Source organism: Procambarus clarkii, chromosome 21 (genome assembly GCF_040958095.1).
Source record: "Procambarus clarkii isolate CNS0578487 chromosome 21, FALCON_Pclarkii_2.0, whole genome shotgun sequence".
NCBI lineage: Eukaryota > Metazoa > Arthropoda > Malacostraca > Decapoda > Cambaridae > Procambarus > Procambarus clarkii.
The window spans coordinates 47361832-47382182 of NC_091170.1; positions in this window are offsets into that span (position 1 = coordinate 47361832).

The window sequence follows — 20351 nt, forward strand, 5'->3', positions numbered from 1 at the left end:
GTTGTTTCCAATACAAATGATAAAAATCAATGTGTTTTCATTAGTATTAACTAAAATGATCCTGATTTTCCGTTTGTATTACCGATGGAAGATGTACACGAAAATCGCTCTATTCCGGCTGAAACGTCGATATATGCAATAAAAACAGAACTTCTCCCCTTTTCAATAGCTTACTCAGTATTTTAACGAGAAACAAATAGATGATTGAAAATGAAGTATTTAAGGTTATTATCTAATCAATTATGTGTTTGCATCATTTTTATCGTATATATATGAATTAATACCCATAGACTGTAAATTCACAAAAACGTGGAAAACGGCAAAATATTGCCTAATTCGATATTTTGTTTAAATCACATAAAGGAAAAGGGGATGATGAACGTCAAAATATTGCTAAATTCGATGATTTTTCATACGAAACAAAATGCAAGAAAACTTGCATAAAATGCAATATTATGCGAAATTCTGAGATTTGAAGGCCAAATCACATATCGTAATACTACATGAAATAGAATCGAAATATTGGTAAAAATGAATATATATACGTAGTATCAAACTACATGAAAAACGTGAAAAAAGTCACTATTTAACCACATATGAGGTTTTTAACTTCAAATCATAGAGCGAGGTTTCGTATTATTTAGATCCAAGAAAAGACATATGACAGTGTTGTTTCCAATACAAATGATAAAAAGCAATGTGTTTTCATTAGAATTAACTAAAATGTTCTTGATTTTCCATTTATATTATCGAGGGAAGATGTACACGTAAAACCGCTCTAATCCGGCTGAAACGTCGATATATGCAATAAAAACTGAACTTCTCCCCTTTTCAATATCTTACTCAGTATTTTAACGAGAAACAAATAGATGATTGAAAATGAAGTATTTAAGGTTATTATCTAATCAATTATGTGTTTGCATAATTTTTATCGTATATATATGAATTAATACCCATAGACTGTAAATTCACAAAAACGTGGAAAACGGCAAAATATTGCCTAATTCGATGATATTTTGTTTATGTCACATAAAGGAAAAGGGGATGATAAACGTCAAAATATTGCTAAATTTCATGATTTTTCGTACGAAACAAAATGCAAGAAAACTTGCTTAAAATGCAATATTATGCGAAATTCTGAGATTTGAAGGCCAAATCACATATCATGAAACTACATGAAATAGAATCGAAATATTGGTAAAAATGAATATATCAAACTACATGAAAAACGTGAAAAAAGTCACTATTTAACCATTTTTGAGGATTTTAACTTCAAATCATAGAGCGAGGTTTCGTATTATTTAGATCCAAGAAAAGACATATGACAATGTTGTTTCCAATACAAATGATAAAAAACAATGTGTTTTCATTAGAATTAACTAAAATGTTCTCTATTTTCCGTTTATATTACCGAGGGAAGATGTACACGTAAAACCGCTCTAATCCGGCTGAAACGTCGATATATGCAATAAAAACCGAACTTATCCCCTTTTTAATATCTTACTCAGTATTTTAACGAGAAACAAATAGATGATTGAAAATCAAGTATTTAAGGTTATTATCTAATCAATTATGGGTTTGCATCATTTTTATCGTATATATATGAATTAATACCCATAGACTGAAAATTCACATAAACGTAGAAAAACGGTAAAATATTGCCTAATTCGATGATCTTTTGTTTAAATCACATAAAGGAAAAGAGGATGATAAACGTCAAAATATTGCTAAATTCGATGATTTTTCGTACGAAACAAAATGCAAGAAAACTTGCTTAAAATGCAATTTTTTGCGAAATTCTGATATTTGACGGCCAAATCACATATCGTGATTCTACATGAAATAGAATCGAAATATTGGTAAAAATGAATATATTTACGTAGTATCAAACTACATGAAAAACGTGAAAAAAGTCACTATTTAACCATATTTGAGGATTTTAACTTCAAATCATAGAGCGAGGTTTCGTATTATTTAGATCCAAGAAAAGACATATGACAATGTTGTTTCCAATACAAATGATAAAAATCAATGTGTTTTCATTAGAAATAACTAAAATGTTCTTGATTTTCTATTTATATTATCGAGGGAAGATGTACACGTAAAACCGCTCTAATCCGGCTGAAACGTCGATATATGCAATAAAAACCGAACTTCTCCCCTTTTCAATGTCTTACTCAGTATTTTAACGAGAAACAAATAGATAAATGAAAATGAAGTATTTAAGGTTATTATCTAATCATTTATGTGTTTGCATCATTTTTATCGTATATATATGAATTAATACCCATAGACTGAAAATTCACAAAAACGTGGAAAAACGGCAAAATATTGCCTAATTCGATGATATTTTGTTTAAATCACATAAGGGAAAAGGAGATGATAAACGTCAAAATATTGCTAAATTCGATGATTTTTCGTACGAAACAAAATGCAAGAAAACTTGCTTAAAATGCAATATTATGCGAAATTCTGAGATTTGAAGGCCAAATCACATATCGTGATACTACATGAAATAGAATCGAAATATTCGTAAAAATGAATATATTTACGTAGTATCAAACTACATGAAAAACGTGAAAAAATTCACTATTTAACCATATTTGAGGATTTTAACTCCAAATCATAGAGCGAGGTTTCGTATTATTTAGATCCAAGAAAAGACATATGACAATATTGTTTCCAATACAAATGATAAAAATCAATGTGTTTTTATTAGAATTAACTAAAATGTTATTGATTTTCCATTTATATTACCGAGGGAAGATGTACACGATAAACGACGATAAACGTCAAAATATTGCTAAATTCGTTGATTTTTCGTACGAAACAAAATGCAAGAAAACTTGCTTAAAATGCAATATTATGCGAAATTCTGAGATTTGAAGGCCAAATCACATATCGTGATACTACATGAAATAGTATCGAAATATTAGTAAAAATGAATATATTTACGTAATATCAAACTACATGATTAACGTGAAAAAGTCACTATTTTACCATATTTGAGGATTTTACCTTCAAATCATAGAGCGAGGTTTCGTATTATTTAGATCCAAGAAAAGACATATGACAATATTGTTTCCAATACAAATGATAAAAATCAATGTATTTTCATTAGAATTAACTAAAATGTTATTGATTTTCCATTTATATTACCGAGGGAAGATGTACACGATAAACGACGATAAACGTCAAAATATTGCTAAATTCGATGATTTTTCGTACGAAACAAAATGCAAGAAAACTTGCATAAAATGCAATATTATGCGAAATTCTGAGATTTGAAGGCCAAATCACATATCATGAAACTACATGAAATAGAATCGAAATATTGGTAAAAATGAATATATCAAACTACATGAAAAACGTGAAAAAAGTCACTATTTAACCATTTTTGAGGATTTTAACTTCAAATCATAGAGCGAGGTTTCGTATTATTTAGATCCAAGAAAAGACATATGACAATGTTGTTTCCAATACAAATGATAAAAATCAATGTGTTTTCATTAGAATTAACTAAAATGTTCCTGATTTTCCGTTTATATTACCGAGGGAAGATGTACACGTAAAACCGCTCTAATCCGGCTGAAACGTCGATATATGCAATTAAAACCGAACTTCTCCCCTTTTCAATATCTTGCACAGTATTTTAACGAGAAACAAATAGATGATTGAATAGGAAGTATTTAAGGTTATTATCTAATCAATTATGTGTCTGCATCATTTTTATCATATATATATGAATTAATACCCATAGACTGAAAATTCACAAAAACGTGGAAAAACTGCAAAATATTGCCTAATTCGATATTTTGTTTAAATCACATAAAGGAAAAGGGGATGATGAACGTCAAAATATTGCTAAATTCGATGATTTTTCATACGAAACAAAATGCAAGAAAACTTGCATAAAATGCAATATTATGCGAAATTCTGAGATTTGAAGGCCAAATCACATATTGTGATACTACATGAAATAGAATCGAAATATTGGTAAAAATGAATATATTTACGTAGTATTAAACTACATGAAAAACGTGAAAAAAGTCACTATTTAACCATATTTGAGGATTTTCACTTCAAATCATAGAGCGAGGTTTCGTATTATTTAGATCCAAGAAAAGACATATGACAATGTTGTTTCCAATACCAATGATAAAAATCAATGTTTTTTCATTAGAATTAACTAAAATGTTCCTGATTTTCCGTTTGTATTACCGATGGAAGATGTACACGAAAATCGCTCTATTCCGGCTGAAACGTCGATATATGCAATAAAAACAGAACTTCTCCCCTTTTCAATATCTTACTCAGTATTTTAACGAGAAACAAATAGATGATTGAAAATGAAGTATTTAAGGTTATTATCTAATCAATTATGTGTTTGCATCATTTTTATCGTATATATATGAATTATTACCCATAGACTGTAAATTCACAAAAACGTGGAAAACGGCAAAATATTGCCTAATTCGATGATATTTTGTTTAAGTCACATAAAGGAAAAGGGGATAATAAACGTCATAAGATTGCTAAATTCGATGATTTTTCGTACGAAACGAAATGCAAGAAAACTTGCTTATATTATGCGAAATTCTGAGATTTGAAGGCCAAATCACATATCGTGATACTACATGAAATAGTATTGAAATATTGGTAAAAATGAATATATTTACGTAATATCAAACTACATGAAAAACGTGAAAAAAGTCAATATATAACCATATTTGAGGATTTTACCTTCAAATCATAGAGCGAGGTTTCGTATTATTTAGATCCAAGAAAAGACATATGACAATGTTGTTTCCAATACAAATGATAAAAATCAATGTGTTTTCATTAGTATTAACTAAAATGATCCTGATTTTCCGTTTGTATTACCGATGGAAGATGTACACGAAAATCGCTCTATTCCGGCTGAAACGTCGATATATGCAATAAAAACAGAACTTCTCCCCTTTTCAATAGCTTACTCAGTATTTTAACGAGAAACAAATAGATGATTGAAAATGAAGTATTTAAGGTTATTATCTAATCAATTATGTGTTTGCATCATTTTTATCGTATATATATGAATTAATACCCATAGACTGTAAATTCACAAAAACGTGGAAAACGGCAAAATATTGCCTAATTCGATATTTTGTTTAAATCACATAAAGGAAAAGGGGATGATGAACGTCAAAATATTGCTAAATTCGATGATTTTTCATACGAAACAAAATGCAAGAAAACTTGCATAAAATGCAATATTATGCGAAATTCTGAGATTTGAAGGCCAAATCACATATCGTAATACTACATGAAATAGAATCGAAATATTGGTAAAAATGAATATATATACGTAGTATCAAACTACATGAAAAACGTGAAAAAAGTCAATATTTAACCACATATGAGGTTTTTAACTTCAAATCATAGAGCGAGGTTTCGTATTATTTAGATCCAAGAAAAGACATATGACAGTGTTGTTTCCAATACAAATGATAAAAAGCAATGTGTTTTCATTAGAATTAACTAAAATGTTCTTGATTTTCCGTTTATATTACCGAGGGAAGATGTACACGTAAAACCGTTCTAATCCGGCTGAAACGTCGATATATGCAATAAAATCCGAACTTCTCCCCTTTTCAATATCTTACTCAGTATTTTACGAGAAACAAATAGATGATTGAAAATGAAGTATTTAAGGCTATTATCTAATCAATTATGTGTTTGCATCATTTTTATCGTATATATATGAATTAATACCCATAGACTGAAAATTCACAAAAACGTGGAAAAACGGCAAAATATTGCCTTATTCGATGATATTTTGTTTAAATCACATAAAGGAAAAGGGGATGATAAACGTTAAAATATTGCTAAATTCGATGATTTTTCGTACGAAACAAAATGCAAGAAAACTTGCTTAAAATGCAATATTATGCGAAATTCTGAGATTTGAAGGCCAAATCACATATCGTGATACTACATGAAATAGAATCGAAATGTTGGTAAAAATGAATATATTTACGTAGTATCAAACTACATGAAAAACGTGAAAAAGTCACTATTTAACCATATTTGAGGATTTTAACTCCAAATCATAGAGCGAAGTTTCGTATTATTTAGATCCAAGAAAAGACATATGAAAATGATGTTTCCAATACAAACGTAAAAAACAATGTGTTTTCATTAGAATTAACTAAAATGTTCTTGATTTTCCGTTTATATTACCGAGGGAAGATGTACACGTAAAACCGCTCTAATCCGGCTGAAACGTCGATATGTGCAATAAAAACCGAACTTCTGCCCTTTTCAATATCTTACTCATTATTTTAACGAGAAACAAATAGTTGATTGAAAATGAAGTATTTAAGGTTATTATCTAATCATTTTAATCATTAATCATAATTATTATGTGTTTGCATAATTTTTATCGTATATATAATGAATTAATACCAATAAACTGAAAATTCACATAAACGTGGAAAAACGGCAAAATATTGCCTAATTCGATGATATTTTGTTTAAATAACATAAAGGAAAAGGGAATGTTAAACGTCAAAATATTGCAAAATTCGATGATTTTTCGTACGAAACAAAATGGAAGAAAACTTGCTTAAAATGCAATATTATGCGAAATTCTGAGATTTAAAGGCCAAATCACATATCGTGATACTACATGAAATAGTATCGAAATATTGGTTAAAATGAATATATTTACGTAATATCAAACTACATGATTAACGTGAAAATTTCACTATTTTACCATATATGAGGATTTTATGTTGAAATCATAGAGCGAGGTTTCGTACTATTTAGATCCAAGAAAAGACATATGACAATGTTGTTTCCAATACAAATGATAAAAAACAATGTGTTTTCATTAGAATTAACTAAAATGTTCTTGATTTTCCGTTTATATTACCGAGGGAAGATGTACACGTAAAACCGCTCTAATCCGGCTGAAACGTCGATATATGCAATAAAAACCGAACTTCTCCCCTTTTCAATATCTTAATCAGTATTTTACCAAATAGATGATTGAAAATGAAGTATTTAAGGTTATTATCTAATGAATTATGTGTTTGCATCATTTTTATCGTATATATATGAATTAATACCCATAGACTGAAAATTCACAAAAACGTGGAAAAACGGCAAAATATTGCCTAATTCGATATTTTGTTTAAATCACATAAAGGAAAAGGGGATGATGAACGTCAAAATATTGCTAAATTCGATGATTTTTCATACGAAACAAAATGCAAGAAAACTTGCATAAAATGCAATATTATGCGAAATTCTGAGATTTGAAGGCCAAATCACATATCGTAATACTACATGAAATAGAATCAAAATATTGGTAAAAATGAATATATATATACCTAGTATCAAACTACATGAAAAACGTGAAAAAGTCACTATTTAACCACATATGAGGATTTTAACTTCAAATCATAGAGCGAGGTTTCGTATTATTTAGATCCTAGAAAAGACATATGAGAGTGTTGTTTCCAATACAAATGATAAAAAGCAATGTGTTTTCATTAGAATTAACTAAAATGTTCTTGATTTTCCGTTTATATTACCGAGGGAAGATGTAAACATAAAACCGTTCTAATCCGGCTGAAACGTCGATATATGCAATAAAAACCGAACTTCTCCCCTTTTCAATATCTTACTCAGTATTTTAACAAGAAACAAATAGTTGATTGAAAATGAAGTATTTAAGGTTATTATCTAATCATTTTAATCATTAATCATAATTATTATGTGTTTGCATCATTTTTATCGTATATATAATGAATTAATACCAATAAACTGAAAATTCACATTAACGTGGAAAAACGGCAAAATATTGCCTAATTCGATGATATTTTGTTTAAATTACATAAAGGAAAAGGGGATGATAAACGTCAAAATATTGCTAAATTCGATGATTTTTCGTACGAAACAAAATGCAAGAAAACTTGCTTAAAATGCAATATTATGCGAAATTCTGAGATTTGAAGGCCAAACCACATATCGTGATACTACATGAAATAGTATCGAAATATTGGTAAAAATAAATATATTTACGTAATATCAATCTACATGATTAACGTGAAAAAGTCACTATTTTACCATATATGAGGATTTTACCTTCAAATCATAGAGCGAGGTTTCGTATTATTTAGATCCAAGAAAAGACATATGACAATGTTGTTTCCAATACAAATGATAAAAAACAATGTGTTTTCATTAGAATTAACTAAAATGTTCTTGATTTTCCGTTTATATTACCGAGGGAAGATGTACACGTAAAACTGTTCTAATCCGGCTGAAACGTCGATATATGCATTATAAATTATATATATGAATATAAATTAATACCCATAGACTGAAAATTCACAAAAACGTGGAAAAACGGCAAAATATTGCCTAATTCGATGATATTTTGTTTAAATCACATAAAGGAAAAGGGGATGATGAACGTCAAAATATTGCTAAATTCGATGATTTTTCGTACGAAACAAAATGCAAGAAAACTTGCTTAAAATGCAATATTATGCGAAATTCTGAGATTTGAAGGCCAAATCACATATCATGATACTACATGAAATAGAATCGAAATATTGGTAAAAATGAATATATCAAACTACATGAAAAACGTGAAAAAATTCACTATTTAACCATTTTTGAGGATTTTAACTTCAAATCATAGAGCGAGGTTTCGTATTATTTAGATCCAAGAAAAGACATATGACAATGTTGTTTCCAATACAAATGATAAAAATCAATGTGTTTTCATTAGAATTAACTAAAATGTTCTTGATTTTCCATTTATATTATCGAGGGAAGATGTACACGTAAAACCGCTCTAATCCGGCTGAAACGTCGATATATGCAATAGAAACCGAACTTCTCCCCTTTTCAATATCTTACTCAGTATTTTAACGAGAAACAAATAGATGAATGAAAATGAAGTATTTAAGGTTATTATCTAATCATTTATGTGTTTGCATCATTTTTATCGTATATATATGAATTAATACCCATAGACTGAAAATTCACAAAAACGTGGAAAAACGGCAAAATATTGCCTAATTCGATGATATTTTGTTTAAATCACATAAGGGAAAAGGGGATGATAAACGTCAAAATATTGCTAAATTCGATGATTTTTCGTACGAAACAAAATGCAAGAAAACTTGCTTAAAATGCAATATTATGCGAAATTCTGAGATTTGAAGGCCAAATCACATGACAATATTGTTTCCAATACAAATGATAAAAATCAATGTGTTTTCATTAGAATTAACTAAAATGTTCTTGATTTTCCATTTATATTACCGAGGGAAGATGTACACGATAAACGACGATAAACGTCAAAATATTGCTAAATTCGATGATTTTTCGTACGAAACAAAATGCAAGAAAACTTGCTTAAAATGCAATATTATGCGAAATTCTGAGATTTGAAGGCCAAATCACATATCGTGATACTACATGAAATAGTATCGAAATATTAGTAAAAATGAATATATTTACGTAATATCAAACTACATGATTAACGTGAAAAAGTCACTATTTTACCATATTTGAGAATTTTACCTTCAAATCATAGAGCGAGGTTTCGTATTATTTAGATCCAAGAAAAGACATGACAATGTTGTTTCCAATACAAATGATAAAAAACAATGTGTTTTCATTAGAATTAACTAAAATGTTTTTGATTTTCCGTTTATATTACCGAGGGAAGATGTACATGTAAAACCGTTCTAATCCGGCTGAAACGTCGATATGTGCAATAAAAAACGAACTTCTCCCCTTTTCAATATCTTACTCATTATTTTAACGAGAAACAAATAGTTGATTGAAAATGAAGTATTTAAGGTTATTATCTAATCATTTTAATTATTAATCATAATTATTATGTGTTTGCATCATTTTTATCGTATATATATGAATTAATACCCATAGACTGAAAATTCACAAAAACGTGGAAAAACGGCTAAATATTGCCTAATTCGATGATATTTTGTTTAAATCACATAAAGGAAAAGGGGATGATAAACGTCAAAATATTGCTAAATTCGATGATTTTTCGTACGAAACAAAATGCAAGAAAACTTGCTTAAAATGCAATATTATGCGAAATTCTGAGATTTGAAGGCCAAATCACATATCGTGATACTACATGAAATAGAATCGAAATATTGGTAAAAATGAATATATATCATAAAGCATCTAATCAATTATGGGTTTGCATCATTTTTATCGTATATATATGAATTAATACCCATGGACTGAAAATTCACAAAAACGTGGAAAAACGGCAAAATATTGCCTAATTCGATGATATTTTGTTTAAATAACATAAAGGAAAAGGGGATGTTAAACGTCAAAATATTGCTAAATTCGATGATTTTTCGTACGAAACAAAATGGAAGAAAACTTGCTTAAAATGCAATATTATGCTAAATTCTGAGATTTAAAGGCCAAATCACATATCGTGATACTACATGAAATGGCATCGAAATATTGGTTAAAATGAATATATTTACGTAATATCAAACTACATGATTAACGTGAAAATTTCACTATTTTACCATATATGAGGATTTTACGTTGAAATCATAGAGCGAGGTTTCGTACTATTTAGATCCAAGAAAAGACATATGACAATGTTGTTTCCAATACAAATGATAAAAATCAATGTGTTTTCATTAGAATTAACTAAAATGTTCCTGATTTTCCGTTTATATTACCGAGGGAAGATGTACACGTAAAACCGCTCTAATCCGGCTGAAACGTCGATATATGCAATAAAAACCGAACTTCTCCCCTTTTCAATATCCTACTCAGTATTTTAACGAGAAACAAATAGTTGATTGAAAATGAAGTATTTATGGTTATTATCTAATCATTTTAATCATTAATCATAATTATTATGTGTTTGCATCATTTTTATCGTATATATAATGAATTAATACCAATAAACTGAAAATTCACATAAACGTGGAAAAACGGCAAAATATTGCTTAATTCGATGATATTTTGTTTAAATCACATAAAGGAAAAGGGGATGTTAAACGTCAAAATATTGCTAAATTCGATGATTTTTCGTACGAAACAAAATTCAAGAAAACTTGCTTAAAATGCAATATTATGCGAAATTCTGAGATTTGAAGGCCAAATTACATATCGTGATACTACATGAAATAGTATCGAAATATTGGTAAAAATGAATACATTTACGTAATGTCAAACTACATGATTAACGTGAAAAAGTCACTATTTTACCATATTTGAGGATTTTACCTTCAAATCATAGAGCGAGGTTTCGTATTATTTAGATCCAAGAAAAGACATATGACAATGTTGTTTCTAATACAAATGATAAAAACAATGTGTTTTCATTTGAATTAACTAAAATGTTTATGATTTTCCGTTTATATTACCGAGAGAAGATGTACACGTAAAACCGCTCTAATCCGGCTGAAACGTCGATATATGCAATAAAAACCGAACTTCTCCCCTTTTCTATATCTTGCTCAGTATTTTAACGAGAAACAAATAGATGATTGAAAATGAAGTATTTAAGGTTATTATCTAATCAATTATGTGTTTGCATCATTTTTATCGTATATATATGAATTAATACCCATAGACTGAAAATTCACAAAAACGTGGAAAAACGGCAAAATATTGCCTAATTCGTTGATATTTTGTTTAAAGCACATAATGGAAAAGGGGATGATAAACGTCAAAATATTGCTAAATTCGATGATTTTTCGTACGAAACTAAATGCAAGAAAACTTCCTTAAAATGCAATATTATGCGAAATTCTGAGATTTGAAGGCCAAATCACATATCGTGATACTACATGAAATAGTATCGAAATATTGGTAAAAATGAATATATTTACGTAGTATCAAACTACATGAAAACGTGAAAAAAGTCAATATTTAACCATATTTGAGGATTTTAACTTCAAATCATAGAGCGAGGTTTCGTATTATTTAGATCCAAGAAAAGACATATGACAATGTTGTTTCCAATACAAATGATAAAAATCAATGTGTTTTCATTAGTATTAACTAAAATGTTACTGATTTTCCGTTTACTGATTATACTGATTTTCCGATTTTCCGATGGAAGATGTACACGAAAATCGCTCTATTCCGGCTGAAACGTCGATATATGCAATAAAAACCGAACTTCTCCCCTTTTCAATATCTTCCTCAGTATTTTAACGAGAAACAAATAGATGATTGAAAATGAAGTATTTAAGGTTATTATCTAATCAATTATGTGTTTGCATCATTTTTATCGTATAAATATGAATTAATACCCATAGACTGAAAATTCACAAAAACGTGGAAAAACGGCAAAATATTGCCTAATTCGATGATATTTTGTTTAAATCACATAAAGGAAAAGGGGATGATAATCGTCAAAATATTGCTAAATTCGATGATTTTTCGTACGAAACAAAATGCAAGAAAACTTTCTTAAAATGCAATATTATGCGAAATTCTAAGATTTGAAGGCCAAATCACATATCGTGATACTACATGAAATAGAATCGAAATATTGGTAAAAATGAATATATTTACGTAGTATCAAACTACATGAAAAACGTGAAAAAAGTCACTATTTAACCATATTTGAGGATTTTAACTTCAAATCATAGAGCGAGGTTTCGTATTATTTAGATCCAAGAAAAGACGTATGACAATTTTGTTTCCAATACAAATGATAAAAATCAATGTGTTTTCATTAGAATTAACTAAAATGTTCCTGATTTTCCGTTTATATTACCGAGGGAAGATGTATACGTAAAACCGCTCTAATCCGGCTGAAACGTCGATATATGCAATAAAAACCGAACTTCTCCCCTTTTCAATATCTTACTCAGTATTTTAACGAGAAACAAATAGTTGATTGAAAATGAAGTATTTACGGTTATTATCTAATCATTTTAATCATTAATCATAACTATTATGTGTTTGCATCATTTTTATCGTATATATATAATGAATTAATACCAATAAACTGAAAATTCACATAAACGTGGAAAAACGGCAAAATATTGCCTAATTCGATGATATTTTGTTTAAATCACATAAAGGAAAAGGGGATGATAAACGTCAAAATATTGCTAAATTCGATGATTTTTAGTACGAAACAAAATGCAAGAAAACTTGCTTAAAATGCAATATTATGCGAAATTCTGAGATTTGAAGGCCAAATCACATATCGTGATACTACATGAAATAGTATCGAAATATTGGTAAAAATTAATATATTTACGTAATATCAAACTACATGATTAACGTGAAAAAGTCACTATTTTACCATATTTGAGGATTTTACCTTCAAATCATAGAGCGAGGTTTCGTATTATTTAGATCCAAGAAAAGACATATGACAATGTTGTTTCTAATACAAATGATAAAAAACAATGTGTTTTCATTTGAATTAACTAAAATGTTTATGATTTTCCGTTTATATTACCGAGGGAAGATGTACACGTAATCTAATCCGGCTGAAACGTCAATATATGCAATAAAAACCAAACTTCTCCCCTTTTTAATATCTTACTCAGTATTTTATTGAAAAACAAATAGATGATTGAAAATGAAGGATTTAAGGTTATTATCTAATCAATTATGTGTTTGCATCATTTTTATCGTATATATATGAATTAATACCCATAGACTGAAAATTCACAAAAACGTGGAAAAACGGCAAAATATTGCCTAATTCGATGATATTTTGTTTAAATCACATAAAGGAAAAGGGGATGATAAACGTCAAAATATTGCTAAATTCGATGATTTTTCGTACGAAACAAAATGCAAGAAAACTTGCTTAAAATGCAATATTATGCGAAATTCTGAGATTTGAAGGCCAAATCACATATCGTGATACTACATGAAATAGAATCGAAATATTGGTAAAAATGAATATATATCATAAAGCATCTAATCAATTATGGGTTTGCATCATTTTTATCGTATATATATGAATTAATACCCATGGACTGAAAATTCACAAAAACGTAGAAAATGGCAAAATATTGCCTAATTCGATGATCTTTTGTTTAAATCACATAAAGGAAAAGGGGATGATAAACGTCAAAATATTGCTAAATTCGATGATTTTTCGTAGGAAACAAAATGCAAGAAAACTTGCTTAAAATGCAATATTTTGCGAAATTCTGATATTTGACGGCCAAATCACATACCGTGATACTACATGAAATAGAGTCGAAATATTGGTAAAAATGAATATATATACGTAGTATCAACAGTAACATGAAAAACGTGAAAAAAAGTCGCTATTTAACCATGTTTAAGGATTTTAACTTCAAATCATAGAGCGAGGTTTCGTATTATTTAGATCCAAGAAAAGACATATGACAATGCTGTTTCCAATACAAATGATAAAAATCAATGTGTTTTCATTAGAATTAACAAAAATGTTCCTGATTTTCCGTTTATATTTCCGAGGGAAGATGTACACGTAAAACCGCTCTATTCCGGCTGAAACGTCGATATACGAATAAAAACCGAACTTCTCCCCTTTTCAATATCTTACTCAGTATTTTAACGAGAAACAAATAGTTGATTGAAAATGAAGTATTTAAGGTTATTATCTAATCAATTATGTGTTTGCATAATTTTTATCGTATATATATGAATTAATACCCATAGACTGTAAATTCACAAAAACGTGGCAAACGGCAAAATATTGCCTAATTCGATGATATTTTGTTTAAGTCACATAAAGGAAAAGGGGATGATAAACGTCAAAATATTGCTAAATTCGATGATTTTTCGTACGAAACAAAATGCAAGAAAACTTGCTTAAAATGCCATATTATGCAAAATTCTGAGATTTGAAGGCCAAATCACATATCGCGATACTACATGAAATAGTATCGAAATATTGGTAAAAATGAATATATTTACGTAATATCAAACAACATGAAAAACGTGAAAAAAGTCAATATTTAACCATATTTGAGGATTTTAACTGCAAATCATAGAGCGAGGTTTCGTATTATTTAGATCCAAGAAAAGACATATGACAATGTTGTTTCCAATACAAATGATAAAAATCAATGTGTTTTCATTAGTATTAACTAAAATGTTACTGATTTTCCGTTTATATTATCGATGGAAGATGTTCACGAAAATCGCTTTATTCCGGCTGAAACGTATATGCAATAAAAACCGAACTTATCCCCTTTTTAATATCTTACTCAGTATTTTAACGAGAAACAAATAGATGATTGAAAATAAAGTATTTAAGGTTATTATCTAATCAATTATGGGTTTGCATCATTTTTATCGTATATATATGAATTAATACCCATAGACTGAAAATTCACAAAAACGTAGAAAAACGGCAAAATATTGCCTAATTCGATGATCTTTTGTTCACATAAAGGAAAGTCACATAAAGGAAAAGGGGATGATAAACGTCAAAATATTGCTAAATTCGATGATTTTTCGTACGAAACAAAATGCAAGAAAACTTGCTTAAAATGCAATATTTTGCGAAATTCTGATATTTGACGGCCTAATCACATATCGTGATTCTACATAAAATAGAATCGAAATATTGGTTAAAATGAATATATTTACGTAGTATCAAACTACATGAAAAACGTGAAAAAAGTCACTATTTAACCATATTTGAGGATTTTAACTTCAAATCATAGAGCGAGGTTTCGTATTATTTAGATCCAAGAAAAGACATATGACAATGTTGTTTCCAATACAAATGATAAAAATCAATGTGTTTTCATTAGAATTAACTAAAATGTTCTTGATTTTCCATTTATATTATCGAGGGAAGATGTACACGTAAAACCGCTCTAATCCGGCTGAAACGTCGATATATGCAATAAAAACTGAACTTCTCCCCTTTTCAATATCTTACTCAGTATTTTAACGAGAAACAAATAGATGATTGAAAATGAAGTATTTAAGGTTATTATCTAATCAATTATGTGTTTGCATAATTTTTATCGTATATATATGAATTAATACCCATAGACTGTAAATTCACAAAAACGTGGAAAACGGCAAAATATTGCCTAATTCGATGATATTTTGTTTATGTCACATAAAGGAAAAGGGGATGATAAACGTCAAAATATTGCTAAATTTCATGATTTTTCGTACGAAACAAAATGCAAGAAAACTTGCTTAAAATGCAATATTATGCGAAATTCTGAGATTTGAAGGCCAAATCACATATCGCGATACTACATGAAATAGTATCGAAATATTGGTAAAAATGAATATATTTACGTAATATCAAACAACATGAAAAACGTGAAAAAAGTCAATATTTAACCATATTTGAGGATTTTAACTGCAAATCATAGAGCGAGGTTTCGTATTATTTAGATCCAAGAAAAGACATATGACAATGTTGTTTCCAATACAAATGATAAAAATCAATGTGTTTTCATTAGTATTAACTAAAATGTTACTGATTTTCCGTTTATATTACCGATGGAAGATGTACACGAAAATCGCTTTATTCCGGCTGAAACGTATGTGCAATAAAAACCGAACTTATCCCCTTTTTAATATCTTACTCAGTATTTTAACGAGAAACAAATAGATGATTGAAAATAAAGTATTTAAGGTTATTATCTAATCAATTATGGGTTTGCATCATTTTTATCGTATATATATGAATTAATACCCATAGACTGAAAATTCACAAAAACGTGGAAAACGGCAAAATATTGCCTAATTCGATGATATTTTGTTTTTGTCACATAAAGGAAAAGGGGATGATAAACGTCAAAATATTGCTAAATTTCATGATTTTTCGTACGAAACAAAATGCAAGAAAACTTGCTTAAAATGCAATATTATGCGAAATTCTGAGATTTGAAGGCCAAATCACATATCGTGATACTACATGAAATAGTATCGAAATATTGGTAAAAATTAATATATTTACGTAATATCAAACTACATGATTAACGTGAAAAAGTCACTATTTTACCATATTTGAGGATTTTACCTTCAAATCATAGAGCGAGGTTTCGTATTATTTAGATCCAAGAAAAGACATATGACAATGTTGCTTCTAATACAAATGATAAAAAACAATGTGTTTTCATTTGAATTAACTAAAATGTTTATGATTTTCCGTTTATATTACCGAGGGAAGATGTACACGTAATCTAATCCGGCTGAAACGTCAATATATGCAATAAAAACCAAACTTCTCCCCTTTTTAATATCTTACTCAGTATTTTATTGAGAAACAAATAGATGATTGAAAATGAAGGATTTAAGGTTATTATCTAATCAATTATGTGTTTGCATCATTTTTATCGTATATATATGAATTAATACCCATAGACTGAAAATTCACAAAAACGTGGAAAAACGGCAAAATATTGCCTAATTCGATGATATTTTGTTTAAATCACATAAAGGAAAAGGGGATGATAAACGTCAAAATATTGCTAAATTCGATGATTTTTCGTACGAAACAAAATGCAAGAAAACTTGCTTAAAATGCAATATTATGCGAAATTCTGAGATTTGAAGGCCAAATCACATATCGTGATACTACATGAAATAGAATCGAAATATTGGTAAAAATGAATATATATCATAGAGCATCTAATCAATTATGGGTTTGCATCATTTTTATCGTATATATATGAATTAATACCCATGGACTGAAAATTCACAAAAACGTAGAAAATGGCAAAATATTGCCTAAATCGATGATCTTTTGTTTAAATCACATAAAGGAAAAGGGGATGATAAACGTCAAAATATTGCTAAATTCGATGATTTTTCGTAGGAAACAAAATGCAAGAAAACTTGCTTAAAATGCAATATTTTGCAAAATTCTGATATTTGACGGCCAAATCACATATCGTGATACTACATGAAATAGAGTCGAAATATTGGTAAAAATGAATATATATACGTAGTATCAACAGTAACATGAAAAACGTGAAAAAAGTCGCTATTTAACCATGTTTAAGGATTTTAACTTCAAATCATAGAGCGAGGTTTCGTATTATTTAGATCCAAGAAAAGACATATGACAATGCTGTTTCCAATACAAATGATAAAAATCAATGTGTTTTCATTAGAATTAACAAAAATGTTCCTGATTTTCCGTTTATATTTCCGAGGGAAGATGTACACGTAAAACCGCTCTATTCCGGCTGAAACGTCGATATACGAATAAAAACCGAACTTCTCCCCTTTTCAATATCTTACTCAGTATTTTAACGAGAAACAAATAGTTGATTGAAAATGAAGTATTTAAGGTTATTATCTAATCAATTATGTGTTTGCATAATTTTTATCGTATATATATGAATTAATACCCATAGACTGTAAATTCACAAAAACGTGGAAAACGGCAAAATATTGCCTAATTCGATGATATTTTGTTTAAGTCACATAAAGGAAAAGGGGATGATAAACGTCAAAATATTGCTAAATTCGATGATTTTTCGTACGAAACAAAATGCAAGAAAACTTGCTTAAATTGCCATATTATGCAAAATTCTGAGATTTGAAGGCCAAATCACATATCGCGATACTACATGAAATAGTATCGAAATATTGGTAAAAATGAATATATTTACGTAATATCAAACAACATGAAAAAGGTGAAAAAAGTCAATATTTAACCATATTTGAGGATTTTAACTGCAAATCATAGAGCGAGGTTTCGTATTATTTAGATCCAAGAAAAGACATATGACAATGTTGTTTCCAATACAAATGATAAAAATCAATGTGTTTTCATTAGTATTAACTAAAATGTTACTGATTTTCCGTTTATATTACCGATGGAAGATGTACACGAAAATCGCTTTATTCCGGCTGAAACGTATATGCAATAAAAACCGAACTTATCCCCTTTTTAATATCTTACTCAGTATTTTAACGAGAAACAAATAGATGATTGAAAATAAAGTATTTAAGGTTATTATCTAATCAATTATGGGTTTGCATCATTTTTATCGTATATATATGAATTAATACCCATAGACTGAAAAATCACAAAAACGTAGAAAAACGGCAAAATATTGCCTAATTCGATGATCTTTTGTTCACATAAAGGAAAGTCACATAAAGGAAAAGGGGATGATAAACGTCAAAATATTGCTAAATTCGATGATTTTTCGTACGAAACAAAATGCAAGAAAACTTGCTTAAAATGCAATATTTTGCGAAATTCTGATATTTGACGGCCTAATCACATATCGTGATTCTACATAAAATAGAATCGAAATATTGGTTAAAATGAATATATTTACGTAGTATCAAACTACATGAAAAACGTGAAAAAAGTCACTATTTAACCATATTTGAGGATTTTAACTTCAAATCATAGAGCGAGGTTTCGTATTATTTAGATCCAAGAAAAGACATATGACAATGTTGTTTCCAATACAAATGATAAAAATCAATGTGTTTTCATTAGAATTAACTAAAATGTTCTTGATTTTCCATTTATATTATCGAGGGAAGATGTACACGTAAAACCGCTCTAATCCGGCTGAAACGTCGATATATGCAATAAAAACTGAACTTCTCCCCTTTTCAATATCTTACTCAGTATTTTAACGAGAAACAAATAGATGATTGAAAATGAAGTATTTAAGGTTATTATCTAATCAATTATGTGTTTGCATAATTTTTATCGTATATATATGAATTAATACCCATAGACTGTAAATTCACAAAAACGTGGAAAACGGCAAAATATTGCCTAATTCGATGATATTTTGTTTATGTCACATAAAGGAAAAGGGGATGATAAACGTCAAAATATTGCTAAATTTCATGATTTTTCGTACGAAACAAAATGCAAGAAAACTTGCTTAAAATGCAATATTATGCGAAATTCTGAGATTTGAAGGCCAAATCACATATCGCGATACTACATGAAATAGTATCGAAATATTGGTAAAAATGAATATATTTACGTAATATCAAACAACATGAAAAACGTGAAAAAAGTCAATATTTAACCATATTTGAGGATTTTAACTGCAAATCATAGAGCGAGGTTTCTTATTATTTAGATCCAAGAAAAGACATATGACAATGTTGTTTCCAATACAAATGATAAAAATCAATGTGTTTTCATTAGTATTAACTAAAATGTTACTGATTTTCCGTTTATATTACCGATGGAAGATGTACACGAAAATCGCTTTATTCCGGCTGAAACGTATGTGCAATAAAAACCGAACTTATCCCCTTTTTAATATCTTACTCAGTATTTTAACGAGAAACAAATAGATGATTGAAAATAAAGTATTTAAGGTTATTATCTAATCAATTATGGG